The 15,337-nt window shown below is 39.1% G+C and overlaps 1 protein-coding gene across 14 annotated transcripts in view; it reads right to left on the minus strand.

Annotated features, from left to right (window-relative positions):
- LOC146374785 (neurexin-1a-like) overlaps positions 1-15,337 on the minus strand; it is a 254,486-nt gene that overhangs the window by 44,671 nt on the left and 194,478 nt on the right. The gene's annotated exons all lie outside the window — the stretch shown is intronic.

The following is a 15,337-nucleotide window of genomic DNA, read 5'->3' on the forward strand; positions in this document are numbered from 1 at the left end:
GAGCTGCATATGCTGTGTGCCGGCTGATGCCCTCTGCACGATGCTGACATCTGGTTTTTTAAAGTACAATAAACATGCAGTATGCTATTTATTTCATTCACCCATTCATCCATCGCACAAACACATTCAGTCCTGAATGATATGACTGATTGTGAGCCCTTTGTTAGACTGAATCAGTGCTTGAACACTGGCATCTTTACAGTGACTTAAAAAAACATAAGAGCAGAAAAATCAAGCAAAAGTCTCAAAGGAAGTTTTATCCAGCTTAGCCGCAGACTCCTTCACATGATTGATTCACGTGATGCCTATCAATTCTAATAAGCTCTGTTACAGTTCATGATCGAAGTCCCTGAATCCTACTGCTTAATCCAGCTAAGATGAGAGCGTATGTTGGTGCAGCTTCTCTCTCTATGCTTAGGAGCTGCAGTGAAAGGAGCATCTGGTTGGAGGCTCAACCTACTGTAGCAGCACAGCACTCTGCATGTCATTATCCAGTCAGCATAGCCAATACTACACTGCATCCCTAACGTGCCCATATGCACAAACTGCTTTTTTAAGACCCCACTCCCCACCCATACCAGTGCGCTCACACACACACACACACACACACACACAAACACACACTCTTACAGAGCCCAGATGCCTTAAAGTGCAGAATGAGTAGAGCGTGTCTCAAGAGCCAGGAGCTAAAGTGCAATTAAAACCATTTGTAATGTGTCACACCACGTTACCAAAACTAGGACAATTGTATGCTTTGTAATGTAATTTCAACAGATTATATAATCTAATGCATTAAAGCTACAGTAGCAAAACAATTTACTGACTGCTTGCAGGCCTAAACACCAACCGAGAAAAAAAAAAAAGAAATCTAGATGGCAACAGCGACGCCAGCTTGTCTCGGGGTTTTTTTAGAACTCAATGGGTGTGGGGATGATCTTTATACACTTGTTAGTACTCAAATCTTGTGGTAGTTGTAATCTGTCCTGCATTGCATCCTCTTGAAAGAATTCAGCAAGAGTCATAGAGACTGCAGGCCCTCAGCAGAGCTAAATGTAGCTAGAGAGACAGGACATACAAGACCTCTCGCTAATGTGGATATTACTTCATTTTAAGCACTTGCATATAGTGTGAAATCTAACATGAACCTAGAGTTTTTCATTTCAAAGGGGCGAGCACGCACTCAACAGACTAATTCTGGAGTTTTTTTAGTGTCATTGCTCTTAGAAAAAGAGAGACAGAAAAAATGTTTTAATGGACCGACCAACCCAATTAAAATCCTTCTTTTAATAGCCTCCTTCAATTGACTTCTAATGCTCCCCATGGTCTTGTTAATAAATTTACTGCATTTAGTCACAAACTGCCAACTCAAATTTCCCATAGCATAAAAAAAAGCCTTGAAAGAGATGAAGGGATAGATGAAAGCGAGTGGAAGACAAAGGACAGAAACCACACCATGAGATTTTGGAAGTCAAATGTCAGATAAAAGATAAGAGCTTGAGTATTCAAGCTGAGTAAATGGAGAGCCTTTTTGACATGGTGTCTCCCATATTAAAGTAATTAACTTTGACTGTTATTGCCTCCGCCTTCTGAGGATTTGCTTTAACGCCACTATTATTTTTTTTCCCGAAATAATAATAATGCATTACATTTCAGCATTTCTTAAAATTCGATCAACTCAGACAAGCAGTTTCTCAGTTTAGTTCAGCAATGAGAGGAGCCTAATCCTGGTGCTCTAATAGGGTGCAGGCTTATGTCAGATAGTGATTGATAGCTGCTTACATAAACTCAACCCATTACACCCTGCAAAATTTTGGGGCGGCTCACTTGGTAAGTGCTGCTCCCCACAGGGCTGCTCCCCTTGGGAACATACTGTACGGTGCACACATCTCACATCCGAAGAACTCAGCCCTGCCTGACACTCGGCACGCCGCCTTGATTAATTGCTCATCAAGCTGCAATAGAGTTTAATTAACTGATGAAGTTGATCCACCATTCTCCTATAATCTGCTCTTTTTTATGCTTCTCATCCTTTCAGCTGGAGGGTGGTGGAATAGCTTCAGAAATACTCAGGGTGTCAGTTTCTTGTTAAAACTCCCCATCTGCCCTCATTTTACCACCACCGAGATTCTTGCAGTACTAACCATAAAGCTGCAAAACACTCTGCAGACCGACTCATTTTTATCGTTATTTTTTCTCAAATTTTCAGTAGCACGGAGAAGCATAATTCTTCTTCTTAAGTATGTCAACAAAACCACATTTGAACAGATATATGAGAAAGTGAATAAAACTACCTTAATGGCGGCTTAGATAAAACTTACTTAGCGGTCTTGGTAACAGTGTTCTCATAAATAATACATCAATAAATAAATAAACCATATTTTCCCATTAATATTCCCAGTGAAAGAATATAGTGTGTTGCTCATAATCTGCCTGAGGATCAAGCAGAATGATCCGCTGACGTTTGAAATAGTTTACTGAAGTGAGTTTATTTCCCCGACCCACGTAAACAGAACGCGAGTGAGAAGTGATACTTGAGATGGTGTTGGGCCTCCTCTCCCATCTCGGCAAAAATGAACACCGCGGTGTAAGCCACCCTAATGTTTAGCTTGTTTATGAGTCATTCACGATGACAAGCATTGTGCACCCGTCACATTTTATATCTCACAAGTCTGACGCCACGGCACTGCAACACATCTCCCTTCAGTGCACATGTCTACGAGGGCTCCGCTGGCAGGTGGGAGAGCACCTCCGTCATTCCCTCGCTGTGTCAGATGTGTGTACACATGCTGAGGGGCTATTACGCTCTTAATGTAGAAGCTAAATGTCTTAATGCAGCTAAGGCAGGCAGCCTGTACTGTTCACCTTATCTTTTAATTACCTCTGAGTCTTGGCTTCTCCCTTTTTTCTTTTTTTTTTCTTCTCAAAGCTTGGTTAATGAAATTACACAAGTAATGGAATAATTAGGAGATAGAAAATGGATTTTTTTCCTTAAAGCATGTGGTCCATATACTTTAGATTATGCAATAATTCAATGATATACCTGCTTTTATGGATCCAACATATACAGACACACAAACAAGTGTATATTGAATGACATACATTATTTTTTTAGTGCTGTGACTTCACAAAAAAGAAAGTGCTGTAAATACACACATACAAAAAGGAGATTTTATCCTGGTAGAAGCACCGTATGATACATTAACTTCCTAATATCTCAAACAATTTAATGACGTTATGGACTGTAGCAAAGCAATTGTCTCCAGTCGGGCCTGCATATTCAATTTTATTTTATGCTTTGATCTTGTGAAAACCTCTTTGACTCTCTCTTACAGAAACACACACACACACACCTTATATCTATCTTTATCTATCTTTAGAGTATTTATTTCTATTTGCACAAATAGCCTGATGTGCAGCTGCTAATATAGTGATAAAAACATGATTGACACTACCAATCACACATTAATATCCCCAAATGGAAACAATTTAAACAATTATAAGTCTATTAATCAGATATTATTATCTGGTAATCATATTTTATACACAAAGTCAATAATAAAATCAAGAAATTAAAAAAAAATGACATTTATTGACAACGCATGATGCATACTGTGTGATTTTCTGTATTTTCATTATGTTTATCAGCTGTGTGTGTGAAAGCTAAGACACTGGGCCTCACCGTTTACATTTACACTACTTCACCTTAAACCAAATGCAGGAATCTGATTTTCTGTCCTCCTTACATCTAAATACCACTGCACCACACTTAACAATAAATCACCAGTGTAGATGAAATTAAGAGGCGCAGTGCATTAAAAATATTTAACTGCCTTGATAAGGAACTACAGCTATGCATAATTTAAACAAAAAGGATATAGTATACCACCGTGCCTGGCATAATAAGGAAAAAAGTGTGTTAACCACCTGCATGGCCTCACAGGCATACCAATTTACAGTATATATTTATAACAGAGCTTTCTGTATAAAAAAAGGTGTAGGTAAGAATATATATCCTTCTTATTATCTCCACTAACTGTGGATACACTTCCTAAAGGCTTGAAGATAACATTTGGAAGCCTATATCTAAGCTTAATGTAAGCCAGTGGAGTAAATGCTCTTAGATAGCTTCTAAAACTTGAAACAAAGTCGTTCTGCAAGGTTCTCCTCCCCCTTCATTTAACCACTGCCTTAAAGAATCACCAGTGTGGTGAGGTATAACTGCATTTGCTGGAAATTGTGTTTTTTTCAAAATCAAGTCCGCCAGCTAAAGTGCCTAATTATCTGTGAAGTTGGCTTGAAATTGTTTCCATTGCTAGGAGTCTCTATCAAGCCGGTTTCTGTGGGATAGCTTCGCAAAAAACTAAGTTAATAAATCATCAAGCCGGCTCTAGCAGTGGCTGAAAGGTGCGTGCTGAGAGAGTAGCAGGAGACATAAGGCTATTGTACAATTACAAGGGAATCTGAAAACATTCGGTTAAAGCTTCGACACAATACAGCCGCAATTTTTTGTCAAATGCACCAAAGAAACATGTAAAAAATTATCATTTTTTCATGATTTATTGGAGATTATAGACTGTGCAATCAGTTGGAAGAAGTTAGCCAGTGCACTTTTCAAAAGGCACTGCTTGTCTTTTACTTAAATGACATTTGCTGTCTGTCTGAGCTCTTTCTCTCACTCCATCTTTGGCCTCTCGTGACGCATTCCATCAAGGGAGGTCAACAGATATCTGAAATTTCGTTCTCTCTCACTCAAAGAAATCAATTCAGGTTTCAGGTGATTCTCCTGTCTGTCCACTTATGACAGCTGGCGCGCAGTCAGTGTGAATTGACCTTCATCTCTGTCCTCTCCGTCAGGACTTCCTGCGTGCCCCTGAGCACAGTCCGGCTCACTTCGTCTGTACAATTCATACCGCATGGCTTTCTGGCTAATATTATTAAGTGCACATCTGGGAAGAATGGTAAGTTGTTTTAAAAGTATAAGTCAAGTAAAACTAGGGGCAGATGACTGTCATTATGGAGCATATGGCCCGAATGACCCTTAAGTCGCAAAATTTGGAGCCACAAAACTTTTTTTTTGAACTCCACTCAAATTGTTTTTTTCAGGAGAGCAAAAACAACAGAGTTTATTCTCTTTTTTCTGTGATGCTGTTGCAAAATCAAATTTGTGGATTGTATAAGTCTTACAATACTTTGGAGACGGTGTTATAATTTAGAAGGTTCTTACTGAGGAAGGTTTGCAGTTATAATGAGATGATTTCTCATTAATGTGCAAGCCTTTCTTTTTCTACTGAGATCTGTTCCACCATGTTTTCTCACCGTACGCACTCTTCTTGCAATTATGTGACAGGTTTGCTAATCTCGTAAAAGGTGTCACACATATCTCACCTCAGTAATCCAGAATGCAATTTTCAACACAGTTTGGTTAAAGCGTGTCACATTTCCATAATTGCCCCCATTAATTTATAGAACACTGCATGTGTCACTAGATTTCATGAATTTGTAAATGTGGCACAATGGAGATGAAAGTGGGAAAAAGGTGCAGCTGATGACTATTTTCTTGGGACAGCTGAAAATCATTCTCGCTATGAAGCGCCATAAAACTTTCAAAATGATTCTCAGTTTTCTCATAGCTCCACGTTTGGGTCTGTTCAAGATAGAAAACCCAAGTGGAACTAATACAACGAGAAAAGCTTGAGTCTGTCCTTATAACGGTCACACTGGTGGACTAAAATAACCCGACTCCCAGTGTGAAGTGGCAAGGTTGCAATCGGGGCACATTCGCTTGCTGTTAGTGAGAGATGTAAAGATTCAGTGGGAAAATGTAATTTATGATTTGAAAAATTAAATGCAAAAAGGCTTAAAATTAAGCAAAACATCTCTTTGGTCTTTGTTTATTTTGTAGGCATAAAAGTCATAGTAATTGTTGTAGGTAAATGTTGCTAAACATGTCAAACCACATTAGCTCCTGATATATTTGTAACATATCCACCTTTATTATATATATATTTTTTTTACTTTAATTAAAATGCCATGTCACAGTTTGAATTAATCTCACTTCTATGAACTCTCCTACTGAGAAAAGAGTTTATTAAGAAAAAAAAAGCAAAACAATCTTTCTCTTTTTGTTTTTGACTGTAGCGAACAGAAAAGGTGTGACAAATTTATAATTATAACTAATATAATGCTGAACACTGTGGATCAACTTCTACAGAACCAAACCTAAATCAGTGCTTGGTATGGTTTGATACACACAAATCCTTTCACCTGCATTTTCTTTCCTTACACCTTGCCTTCATGAAACAGGCAGCTGGAAGCCTTATGTAATTCTGAAACCAGTACACATGTACTTTCAATTAGCCTGAAATGCTAATACATTCTATTTCTAATCTATATTTTCTCTCTCTTTTTTTGATGCAATGAAAATGTTGCACAGGGGAAATTACAATGGATGAAGAATGCATGGGACTAGTGAGCAGGAGCTACTAACTATGGAACTGGGATAATGCTGTGACATGTTTGCAGAGAGAATTCATATGGGAAACTGTAATGTTTCCATCGCAGCCGACGAAAGGGAAGCAGAAAATACATTGCTACCCAGCGCGCACAAAACACAGAGACAATGCAATTACAACCAAACGGTTAAGATCTCTTTGTTTGGTAATGCTTTGCATTCTTGTCCACAGTTATTCAGATAAAGACATGCTCAAAGCAGTGCTTGCAAAGGAAAGCTTGTCACAATATTTGGGCTTTTGTTATACGGGCCTGTTGCAAATCCAATTCCAATTATTAAAAAAAAGTCCAATTATTTATTTCTTAAGCTCTGTGAGAAAATGGCAATTAATGAATTCAGTTATCAGCTGCTAGCCTATTGGTTAGAGCTTACAAGCCCTTTGAGATTCTTGAATTAAGTTAATTATGTGGTAAAAATGTACTCTTGTGGTTGTAGGGTGAAGGGGAAGAACTAGGTTTTGGAGCCTATAACCTAGGACATTTATTTTTTCTAAGTACCCTGAAACTAACATAAGATTTCTATTTTCATGAAGGAAAAACGTGTTGTTGTTTTTTTTAATTGAGGATCTGTAAACAAAAAATAACATTAAGTGATGGAAACAACCTCAAAGCCTCCATACTGCACAAGTTCCACCGTAGTCACCTCTAAATGAGACTAGTATGTTGTCGGATTTAGAGCAGTGGATGAAGTCCAACAATTTTCAGCACCACCATTAACTGCTACTTTGAAGCTATCTTACATTTGGCACCAGGAAATAGACATGCTTGCCTGCTACACCAACAGCGCAAATTAAACTTAGGACTTGCTACTTTTAGAACGCTATCAGAAACAGAAGCGGCACCAGCCTTTTACTGAGCTGTGAACACATCAATAAAAGGTGGAACTTTGACACTGAATATACTGTTTGTAATATTCATCTGGTGTTGTTAAAGTTATTTATGACTGCTTTCTGGTTGTAATTAGAGAATTATGTTTAAATGCTCCAGACTTATCAAGCTACTTGTTGGGTATTTCATTTTTTTTTTTTTGAGTCCATAACACAGAATAGAGCACTTTTGTTTTTCAAATAACAGCTCAAGCCTTTCTAGAGTTAAGTCTCTATATTATAGACATTATAATTAGGTAACATTAAGGAAATAGCTTATCACACATTATATTTGTCATTTTCCAATACGAAAAGTCACATTTGTTAAAAATTACACTGAAAAACAATATTTTTGCTATTTTACTCGTCATCTGTTTATATAGCATTCATTTAAGGTTTCCTACAGCAGACGTTACTGTTGAATAAATTAGGAAATTATTAACTCTGATTTATTATTTAGTGTGAATCACTCCTTAAATTTTTGTACATAAAAGCTATAAAGAGGGTTTTTTTTTTTTCGAACGTAGAAATTGTAGACTTAATCATTTTTTTCCCCGGTGTACAAATATTAATAAATTACTATTTTTAATCTATATACAATATCTAATATCAAACCTAAAAATCAATTCCACAGCTGTTGTTTCTAATTGAAAGCTTTCTGAATTTTTATTTTTACATTTTATTTGTTCTAACACTACACACAGCTGTAGTGAGCAACTGTAATATTGGGATAGTTTCTAGTAGGAATAATAAAAACACACTATCAAACAATAAAACTGAACAAAGAATGTATATTGCCAATAGATGTCATTTAACTTATTTTTGTTAAAGTGTTTTAAGGTGCATTTTTCCTTTAAGAGCACCCCGGAGTACTTGTTTCTAATACTTCCACAGAACTGGGAAACTGCCAAGCTTTAAAATTGCCACCATCAATCAAGAGGTTTTAAAGGATGCAACAAGCAATTTCATGGATGACTTTTTTTTTCCAACTTCTTCAACATTATTCCCCATCACCCGTGTGCTATTGTGGATCCTCCCCCCGCCTCAAACCCGCTCCTGCTTCTCTTTGATTCCAACACGACTGATAAAAAAGTCTCTCTGTGTTCTGTCGCTTATTCATGTCCGGTAATTTCTTAGCTCAGACTAATTTTCCTCTCCCTGAACTGAAGCAAGTTCATCATAAATGTCTGGAACAAGACGTATTAAGTTAGAACATGCCTTACGCTTCACTTAAACCTCAAAGGAATGAACCTTGTCCTAGATACTTCAGACAAGGGAGGAGCATAAATGCGTTTGCAGTATTTTTAAAATGTAATTGCGAACACTGTTGCAGTGACTCCCTGGCCTCATTTTTTTGGACAAAGAGTGTGGATAGGGATTGGCTGCGGGTGGGGCTGTGTGCTACAATTAGGGAGGCCGAGGAGAAAACACAAAGATAGCGTTGGTGTGTTGGTGACACAGGATCGAGCCTCCCTGTTTGCCATTATATCTAATCGGTGCACTCTAATCAATTTATTCTGTTCAGTTTAAGCAGAGAACACAACTTGCTAGCAGAAAAACAGAAAGTATTCCTTCATAAGAAGGAAAATAAAAGTAAAAAAGAATAATTATCAAATAATAAGCAAAAACTCCTTTAATATTCATTCCAAACTACAGTACAGGGCAATTCTGTGCTACTATATATATTTAGAGAAACCGGATTAGGTACAAATAAACAAAAACAAACAAACACAATCAAATTAATGGGAGGGGAGGCAATGTGGCAATGTGTGATTTCTGCAGCAAATAGGATATTTACTGAATAGCTGTTTTTGTCTTGTTTTTCTCAGACAGTCCTCAAATGGCTGTCTGCTGCTGGCCACATGGTCTGAAAACACAAGGGAGTCTGATACTTACACAGAGCACACTAAAGACATAAGGGATCATTGTCTTTATCCCCAGGTCCAGCAGCTATTTCGGAGCAAAACTGACCCAGCATCTTTCTGCTGATGAATGTTGATATATACTGTGGAAGATTGTTAGGCAACAATAACCTGACCAGAACTCAGGTTGGAGATGGGGTATGATATGTAATTCACAGCTGAGCGATCACTAAAGACAGCAATAGGTTCCCATAAAAACTATTTTACCATAAATTAATGAAGTAGTGTGTTTTTTTAAAGAACAGATGTACAATAAATAATAACTTGAGAAGATCTTGGAAAATCCTGAGATTTCTTTTATTTTTTACAGGTAAAATTTTGTTCTTTTTGAATATTTATAGGTGCTAAAACTAAGGACGTAATTTCCATTGTTGTGTTTTCACTAGCTGAATGAACAGCCATCAACACCTGCCAGTTTCTTCTGCACACATTGCAAGAATTTAAAATTCATCTTCCCCCTTTTCTCCAATGGCAGACTGGCATTATGGTGTTAAAAAAATGTCGGTTAGGGCAACACAAAAAGGTGACACGTCTAGCCAGGAGCCATCATTATAAGCCATCTGAGTCAGTTTTGAACTAAAGTACTTTTTTACATTTAAAAAAAATGCAGCAGCAGTGTTTTCCTTTTTCTTTTCTCTCTCCAGTTTAACAAACTCCCATTGCAATCAGCACTGATTTAAATTGATCCTAATTATCTCAATCAACAATGTAATGACACAACTGTATATCTAAAGATTCGAGGAGGTTAAAAAAAAAGCTCATCCAACCCACTCAATTTCCGGATTACATGCAATTATTCTCACTTGTCATTTACTCCGAGTGCAGTACGGAGCACCTGCTCAGGGATAAATGGTGTGGGTTGAGAATCTGCCAATGAGCACAATGACAGTGGTGCTGACAGCCGCTGTGGAAGGTGATGACAAGTAGAGACTAGTGACAGATACTTGGATGTTTGTCATCTCTGTGGAGCTGACCAGGCACTTTCATCTTAGCTCTCTGTGTTTTGATGCAGCCTTGTCTCTATTTCCCTTCCCTTTCTATATAAAGATGCCACAGCGTGTAGTATATACTGGCTGGCTATGGAAAAAGAGTGCAAAAACAGACAAGGTTTCACAATGATCTACCACCCTTTTAAACAGCTACTTTGTGTTTAAGTCTCTGGCAAATTATCTGCAGCTATGATCAATTGACGCTGTATATGCAGCGGTAGCTACTAGGATGAACTGAAGCAGCTTTGCCCCTTGGGATATGGCTGTTTATGCCAGGGGCTCATTCATCTTCACAGTCCTTGTTGGTCATTTGATATCCATCAATTGATTATTTTTGGAGGGGCTTGGCTTTGTAACTACGGAGCAGTGTGTAGCGATTAATTGGTTAACTAGATGAGGTATTGACACGTTTTAATTGTTGCGCTGTGAGGAAGCCAATTACATTTGCTCAAATGAGTGTGGATTGATTAAGGCAGGCTCATTCGTGGGCTCCATCAACATGAAACTGATGGAAGGAGAAAAGTGTGTGATTCTTTGGGTGCAGTTGTTGATTTCTGAGATGATTTAGCACCTTCTAATGAGACAAGGTCACCTTGCTCCTGGCCTTTTAGGTCATTCTTTAACTGCTTTCTGACATGCTCACCAACAATTGCAACTTTTAACTACTCAAGGAGTGTAAAACTCACCAAAGCCTGGGTAGTTTTGCTATTAGTATTTGTTTACCAGTTTGCAACCCTGCATTCCATCTAGCTTTAGTGAAATTGGTGGCCTGTTTTCTGGGCAGTGGCTGAATGTTTTCTAGTCTACCGGTTACAGCACATAAAGGAGCTGCTCTTGCTGATAGTGAAATTAGAACAGGGCAGTCAGGTGTTACTGCAGTGCACCTTAAACCTGTCAAAGAGAATGGCCAGTACTTTTGATTTGGCCTCTCCAGAAGTTGCAGCAAGCGGTAATTTGCTGATACCATTTTTTTATCCACTGTTAACCTAATTTCTGCACACAGAAATTGCCTGTCCAGAGGGAAGGAAAACAATTCAGCCTGCTGACAGAACATGATTTGACTCCTCTAACCTCAAGGTACCACACAAACATGTACTGTAGCCCTGCTCGTTTAAGCAAACTATTCTGGCCTGTTTTACATTTGAAATAACTCACCTGGAGCACCGAGGTGAACGGTAATACACTGTATATAAAGTAGCCTTGTTATTGGAAATGTAAACTTAAAACTTGTGATATGGTCGCAACTTAGAAACATTCACATAGATAGAAAAATGTCCTAATCTTTCTTTTCAATGAGAGTCATCAGAGAAGCCTTGATCCATACAATTTTTATCTCTGTTTCATCATGAATATGTAAACTGCAGCTATTTCTCTAGTAAAACATGATCCGTAGGGGCCAAGGCAATGTGATGTAGACTTGTGTCAGGCCAAGTGAGCTGGAACTGATGGTGCACATAATTAATGGTCTGAAATAGACTGAGAATTAGTGCTGGGCTGGGATGTTAATTGACTATGATACTTGGGCTGGTGCCTCTCAGCCTGAGGCTCTTATTCTTTTCCCCGTGCTTTGCTGTATCACTTTGCTTCAATTTTCCCGATGTCCTATTTCCCACTTCTCCCTCTGCTTTTCCTCGATTTTGGCCTCCTACTCAAGTCTCCTCTTCCTTTTTCAATCCCATTTTCCATGTTTCTTAGTCTCCCCTTGACAGTTTCCTCTACCTCGGAGGCATATGGAACTTCAAAAACAGACAAGGACAGACCTGTGACGTACACTCCTCGTGCTGAAGTAGCCACCTATGCAAGCTTTACAAGCCTTGGTTGTCCCTTGCAGGATGGGGGAAATCTATAATTAAGACAAAGTTGTAACACTAATAGGACTACCATGCTAACAAGGGTGGGTGCACATTTGCACACGGTGAGACAGCACTGCAAGTTTACAAAAAATAGTTGCCATGACAATGTACTGATATCACCTGCTTAGAGTCCTCTTCCATAATTCATTTGCTCAAATAGATGACCTGTGCAGCTCTGGAGCAAGAGCGTCAGGATGACAGTGTGCTTTAATAAATATGCAAAGTGAAAACAAGGTCATAAATAAGCTGGGTTTAGCATTTCCTTCTACCACAGATTTCCCTACATACATGAACATTTTTTTCCCCACTCGTGTTTGTTGCACTACCTCGTCAAATCATTCTTTGTGTTCGTGCCAAGGTAAAATTGTGCATACCGGAAAACACTGCACTTGTAGAAAAAAGAGACACTTCCATAAAAAACTGAAATTGCAAAGGCATAGATTTGCAGATATTTAGTCCCACGCATTGGCTCAAAGTCCAAAACAGTGAACACTTATCACAGCTTTATTGAAGTATGCTGTCTAAATGAATAAATAAGTCTGCTGACATCACAGGGGATGGTATTAAACTGTTGCTAAGACTGGTGCTCGAGACTAGCAATAGTATGAATAAGGAGAAAAGCTACACTTTTCAAAGCCTTCTTAAAAATAAATTAAAAAAATGTGTCCACATTAGCTCCATAACTTGTGTTTTTGTAGTTTTCCAATATTTTTTATTTGATGCATAATGGATGTTTTTTTTCTCCCCTTTTGTATAATATACACATTCAATCCAGTGATAACAGAGCAATTCCACCTGCCATCACGACCACATCGAAAGATAAAATACATCCCTGCTGAGGCAGTTCAGTTTTGATAATAGAAAATCAGACACTGCCAAAGCTTTTCGACCATCATTAATCTCCTGCCCCAGTGCCGACTCACAGGGAGTGACTGGTGATGGAGAGCGGGAGAAGTAGACGATAGAGCGGGAAGGAGAGACCGGAGTGAATGAGAGGAGTGAATTAGACAGTAAAAGAGGAAGGCACATCAAAGCGAGGCTGGGAGGATGAAAAACTCGATTACAGAGAAGACAGAAGGTGAAAAGTATAGAGTGGACTTAGATAGGCGCTAAAGAGAAAAGGAACTCAAGGCATTAAGACTAACAGCAGTAGCTGGTCTATAGGGAACCAGCTGGACTGACGGTATAAAGTCGCCCTAATCACTCCATCAGTGATTACATCGTGTCCGCACACGGATAGTAACCACAGCCATTCCAGTATCTCCCCATCACACCTCATTACTCTACCTCTCAGCTACACACGTTGCCTCGGTGATGGTCCCTAGGACATCACACTGCCATGGAGGTCTCACCTGTCAATACACATGAGCATTACCTCCCATATCACTAAGTAGGCTTATTGGGTAGGCAGCTGTGGCTGAAGTATCCACTGGCCAGAGTGAGTAAAGATTGTCATTGATTTGTTGCGCTGAAGGACAGGCCGAGGTTGAAGGCCTGAGGTTGTGGGGCTGAGGCTGTGCCGGCTGTCAGGGTTTAAAGTCTGCTGGAGTTCTGAGACAGCTCAGCGTACAGAGGCATTTATCATCAGCAAGGTAACTGGCTTCTCTGAAAGCAAGTCAGGCGAAAAATGAACAGCTGCCACGGCTGCACTCACAAAGACCCCACCATTCTTTCTGCCTTTCACCAGACTTGGTTTCCAGCAACAGGAAACAAGTCAGACATATTGTCATTCAAATACATAACTGCTCACAAAGAGCCAGATTCGTCTGGCTGGAAATTAGATATCAGAACTGGAGGCTTCTGAACGTCACACTGTACACAAGACGGAAACAAAATAAAAACCGTTGAAATTAAAGAACAGATGTGGCATACATGTTTTATTACAAGAATTATAATTACCAACTGTGTCCTGCTGACAGAGAATGTTTTAAGCCAAAACTTTAAAAAAAAAAAAGGATAATAATTCAACAGCTATACACTTTGTGCTAACAGTTTAACTCATATGAACAAGCCATTACATGGCATCACTACATGAGGACTGGCTTTTTAGAAAGAAACTGCACTCTTTTCTCTTCCCAGCTAAAGCTCTTTTATGCGTTATGCATTCAACTTGGAAATCTGGGAGATTAAAGTTTTATACTGAAAAGGTGCAGTAGGTGTAACAGTAATCAAGTGTTTTACAACAACATACTACAAAACAGAGACTTGAAAATCCCATTATCTTTTTAAGTAGATATAGTGTGTCTGTGGTGTTGTGACTACGTATAATAGGATGCTAACATTTTCCACATGGTGTATAAATTAGAACATTTTCGCTTTCTCATAGTCATGTTGTTTTGTATCTCAGTGCTTTCTCTAAAACAACAGCTGCATGCTACAGCGTGGCTGGGTCTTTAATATGAAAGGATTGGCAATGTCTGACCTAATCAGTCAGGTGCTGGTAAGTAGAAGCCTGTTCTATTACCACAGGGGGAGAGGGGTATGTATCAGTAATGCATCCGCTGACCTCCCACGTAAGATATAATTCCCGTGTGGTTATTTAACACCATTAATGATAAATGTGTATTTTACATGGCAGCATACTCCACCGCCCTCCCGTTAATTTCATCCTCCTAATTCTCTGTTATTTCGCTGTGCCTTTACCCTTTTCTTCCTCTCTATGTCCAGCTCACAGTTGCCATATCTCATATTAAAGCTCAAACAGAATGTGGGCCCATTTCCCTGTGCAGTGCAGAGTGTTGGGGAGGGCTGCAGATTAAAAAGCCTTCCCCTGGGTGCGCTCACCAGGCTGTTCAGCACTGCTCGCCAGGGAGATTCACTACATACATTCTCTTTTATGGCCCTTTCCTTATTCATCATAACACAGCTTCAATTTTATTAACTTCTCCAGCCAAGCATACATCTTTCCCTGTGCCATCAGTCTTCTTCTCTCTATTTCTATCCAAACAGCACACCCCATGATGCTCATAAGCACAAGTACACAAGTGTGTACTGCTATTTTCTTCCACGTATACAGATTTAACACTAGGGAACGTTGAGTAAACGGACCCATTTCTTTCAGTCCAAGCACGTCTTTATCTTACTGTTGGGTGTTTCCCAGTGTTACCTTGCCTTGACATTGTGTCAGGCCCAGCTGATGGCCAGCAGAAAAGACACTGGATGTGAAAAAAGTACCACAGAGCAAAGTTTCCAAACTC

This window comes from Perissodus microlepis, chromosome 13 (assembly GCF_051167445.1).
Source record: "Perissodus microlepis isolate ML-2025 ecotype Zambia chromosome 13, ASM5116744v1, whole genome shotgun sequence".
NCBI classification, from domain to species: Eukaryota; Metazoa; Chordata; class Actinopteri; order Cichliformes; family Cichlidae; genus Perissodus; species Perissodus microlepis.